The sequence below is a fragment of the Nannospalax galili genome, unplaced genomic scaffold (assembly GCF_000622305.1).
Source record: "Nannospalax galili isolate Female #2095 unplaced genomic scaffold, S.galili_v1.0 scaffold2507, whole genome shotgun sequence".
In the NCBI taxonomy this organism is placed as follows: Eukaryota; Metazoa; Chordata; class Mammalia; order Rodentia; family Spalacidae; genus Nannospalax; species Nannospalax galili.
Window position 1 is genome coordinate 7,289 of NW_008356681.1, and position 4,703 is coordinate 11,991.

A 4,703-nucleotide genomic window follows, 5' to 3' on the forward strand; every position below is an offset into this window, starting at 1 on the left:
TCTCTTCAGACTGAAGTATTCTTTCCAATATCTTCTATAGGGCATGGTTGATACTCATGAATTCATTTAACTTGTTTTTATCATGGAAAGATTTTATTTTGCCATCAGTTATGATACATAGTTTTTCTGAAAATATTAGATTGGATTTGCTGTTGTGGTCTTCCAGAATTTGAAGGACATTAATCCAAACCCTTCTTGCTTTCCTTGTTTGGACTGAAATGTCAGACATCACTCTATGGGCCTGCCTTTGCATATGCCTTTTCCCTTCTTTATTGAAGATTTCAATATACTTTCCTTGCTCTGTACATTAAATGTTTTGTCTAAAATATAACATGGAGAGGTTCTATTCTGTGTATTTGGTGTTCTATGTACCTCTTGTACCTGGATGTGCTCCTCTGCATCTAGATTTGGGGAATTCATTTCTATGATTTTTTTAAAAATATATTTTGCACTTCATGTGAAATTCTTCTCCTTGTATACCAATAAAATATAGGTTTTCCTTTTCATGGAATCTCAGAGTTTTTGCATATCTCCTTCATATTTAAAAAAATTATCATTGGCATAGATCAAATAATCTAAGTCCTTTATTTTGTCTTCATTGCCTGATAATTCTTCGTCCACATGATCAACTCTGTTGGTGGATCATTCCCTTGAGCTCTTTATTTGACTTGGTTGTCTTTTTCATTTCTATCATTTGTTTGGACTTTCTTCAGTGTGGTTTTTATTATTATTATAATTAAGTGTTGCTTTTGAAAAAAAAATTATTGAGTCCCTGTGGTGGAGACTGGCCAGCTGAGCTGCATGTCCAGCCCTTCTCTGAAACTGTGCTCCTGGCCCCTGACCATCCTCTACTACCTCCTGGCCTTCGACGCTGTCAGGCCACTTAGCCAGGTGGGATGGAGGCCTGTGAGCAGGGTGGCACTGTACAAGTCAGTGCCAACCTGCTTGCTGTCACTGGCCTGGGGTCGTCTCAACCAGGCAAAGCTTCCTCACTGGTTGTGAAGGCCTGTGTACAGCTTGTACATCTGGACCAGTGGAGTAAACATGAAGGAGGCTGCCGTGGAGGATCTGCACCACTACGAAACCTCAGCGAGTTCTTTTGGCATAAGCTGAAGCCTCAGGCACGACCTGACTGTGGCCTGCACAGTGTAATCAGCCCATCAAATGGGAAGCTTCTCAACTCTGGGCAGGTGAACTGTGAGGTGGAGCAGGTAACGACTTCCCTGGAGTCGTTCTTGGGCCCTCTCACCAGCACAGAAGACTTGCCCTTCCCAGCAGCCTCCTCTCCCGTGACTCCTTCAGGAACCAACCGGTCATCTGGGAAGGGAACAAGCTTTACCATTGTGTTCTCTAACTGGCCCCTGGAGACTACCACTGCTTCCATTCCCCTACCTACTGGACTGTCTCCCACCGGCTACCACTTCCCAGGTTCCTTGATGTCAGTGAACCCTGCCATAGCAGTTGGATAAAGAGCTCTTCTGCAACAATGAGCTGGTGGTCCTGACAGGGGACTGGAAACATGGCTTTTTCTCAATGATAGCAATGGGAGCCACCAACGTGGGTTCTATCCGCATCTACTTTGACCAGGACCTACATACAAACAGCCCAAGGTAGAGCAAGGAGCTTTGTAAAACATGGCATAAAGAAGGGTGTCCCCATGTGCAAGGGCGAGCACCTGGGCGAGTTCAACTTGGGCTCCACCATTGTGCTCATCTTTGAGGCAGCCAAGGACTTCAACTTCAGGCTGAAGGCAGGGAAGAAGATTCGCTTTGGGGAGGCACTTGGCTCCCTCTAGACCTCTTCTTGGCTGAAGCTGCCAAGGAATCTTTCTGTACAGTAGCGAGGGTCTTTAGAGGAGCCCCAGGCTATCCAGGTCAGGGGCACTGCTGGGCTGACCTAGTAGGACGTGAATGATTTGTTCTTGCCTGTCCAGAGACGTAGATGAGAGGTCCTGGATCTGTCCCAGGCAGCCCGTCTGTAAGGACCTTGGCCTCCTTTACAGAAAGTATAGGTAGGATGACCTTAAAAATCAGAGATTTTTTTTAAACTTTGTATAAACTGGAGACCCTATATTTCCTGGCTGAACTGAGCATTTAGTTGGTCTTGGTATTGTGTGAAAAAGGTTGCATTCTGCCGCACCTTCTTCCTGCTCCTCCCGTCTTTCTGGGTGGTCTTCTGTTAGTCCCTCTTGCTATTCTGGCCTTGACCCTCTGCCTTCCCACACTGTGCACTGGGTTGAAGTTCTCCCATTGGCACAGACTCTGGATCCGTACTTTCCTTAGAACAGTCTATATGACCTTCATAACTGCTTTCTGTTCTGAAATTTACCTCTCTGCTTGCTAGAAATGTGAAATCTTTTATACATTGCTCAATGTATTGCCCAGGACTCTGCCAGTGTCTTCTGAGGATAGTGACTAATGATGTAGACCCAAGGAATGACCTATTTCCTGGTAGTTTCCTGAGGTAATGGGGAAGGTGGAGGCTGAGCCCTTTAAGAAGCAGGGGAAGTTACTGTTATTGATCTAGGTGCTGTGTTTGTGGCAGAGGGATCTTGGTATATGGTGGACCAGAAAACTTGTCTCAGGGGACTGATGGGTATGCACACCACCGGGAGCCCAGGGTAGGGACTGGGCCAGAGTTCATGCTGATATTGGGGATGCTGTGAATTTCTCCAGCAGGAGAAGTCACTGAACTTTTTCAACAGCATCAGTAACACAGTATTTTGTATGAAAAGTGGGAGACTTCTGAATAGTAATTCATTTAATTCCAAGACATTTTTAAATAAATTTTTTAAAAAATTATTAAGCTTTTGTAATTTCATACAACAATTCTTCATCAAATTTAAAACCACTCCCCCATCCGTGACACCGTCATCCCCCCACTGGACTTCATGAATTCTGCCATACATTTTAAGTACTGTCCAGTCAAGCATTTGTACCCAGATGTCCTTCAGTGCAAACTGATCTACTGGATCAGCCCATCTAGAGATTGTATGTAAGGTATACTCTCCCTCTCCCAGTAGCAATCAGTCTCCAATAGTTTCCAGTCTAAGACTGGCCTTCCACCCATTTCTCTCTTCACCTCTGGGCCCTTGTTTAAATCAGTAGGCATGGGTCCTGTGCTCAATGCCACCATTGCCAGAAGTCCACATGTGAAAGCTTCCAGTAGCCTGAAAGCCTCTCTTTTCCTGTGTTTATCAACAAGCTTTTACTTGTACAATCTTTCTATCCCCTCTTCCACAATGGTTCCTGAGCTGTAGATGAGTGTGCTTCAATATAGGAGTCTTACCCAAGTACACATACTTTGTAGTCTTTAATCTTTAAAACTTGGCCAGTTGTGGCTTCCTGTGTGCATTGTATGCTGTTGTATAAGGAAGCTTTACTGGTGAGAGTTGAGAGATGCATTAGTTTTCTTTCTACCTTTGTTATGTTATGCTACATGAGCCTTAGGTATAAAGGTTCAACTGTAGGTGTGTCACCTAAGATGGGGCATCTCTCAGACATATATTCTCTGTTTCTGACCAGTTGTGAAATTCCGCAGTAGCCTCTATATGTTGAAAAAAGAAGCTTCTTTGATGAGTGCTATATGGTAGGCCTGTCTGTAAATACGAGGATCCATATTTAGCATATAGTAAGACATTTCATTTGTCTAGAAATATGACAGAGATAGCAGTTTCTCTGTGATCTATGTCTTCTCCAGTCATGTGTATTTGGCTGAGTTTACAGTGCCACCCATGAGTTCACTTCCATTGAGAGAGCTTTAAGTCCAATTAGGTAGCATTTGTTTACCCCTCAGACAACAGTGCCACTACTGATCCAGTAGAGGTAGTTTTTTCTGCTGGTCATTATGGTTACTAAGCTTTAGGGCTGGGATGGACCATTGATTGATTTTCTCCCGTAGTAGTTTGCCCATTATCATCTAGTGTTACGAGTTCTAAACTTCAGCTAGAAGGCTTCCAGGTCACTTCTTACTCCATTGTTGCAAGTCCTATATCTAAGTATGCCCTGTGTTCAGTGGTAGAGTCTTATCTATTAGCACTGGGAGATAACTAAGAGTTTTGCTAATGGCCTGTGTTATTTTGGGAGTCTCCTGGAAAACTCTCGGTAAGTACTAAAAGGGAAGTCTCTTCTGTTTGGCAATATGTTCCTTGTCAAACAACCCCTAGATATACATATTCAGTAATGTTTAGACACCATATGTGCATTTCTCATGGAGTTTCAGGGGCATCACGTTTCCCTCTGGGTTCCCTAACTCCTTGAGATTCATTCACCTCTATACTTTTTTAAAAAAATTATGTTTATTATTTTTATTTTATGTGTATGAGTGTATTGCCTGCAGGTAGGTAAGTGCACTCATGCATTTCAATGCCTGTTGAAGAAAGAAGAGGCCATTGGATCCCCTGGTACTGGAGTTATGGACAGTTGTTAGCTGCCATATGGGTGCTGGGTTTCAAACCCAGGTTTTCTGCAAGAACAACCAGGGTTCTTAACCGCTGAGCTATCCCTCCAGCCCCCATTCATCTCTTTTTCTTCCCTTTCTATCTCCCTCCTCCCAGGACCTCCATTATCCCCACCCTTTCCCAAAAAAACCTACCTCCACCAGCCCTCCTCTCTGACTCCCCCCAACACCCTGCACCTTGCATGTCCCTCCCTCCTCTTATCTCAGTTGAACACATCTACTTTCTCACCTCCCCGATGGTAACA

The 4,703-nt window shown here is 44.0% G+C and overlaps 1 pseudogene; it reads left to right on the forward strand.

Annotated features, from left to right (window-relative positions):
* Positions 1-769: 769 nt before the first annotated feature.
* On the forward strand, positions 770-1,795 carry LOC103751320 (annotated as a pseudogene).
* The last annotated feature ends 2,908 nt before the right edge of the window (positions 1,796-4,703 follow it).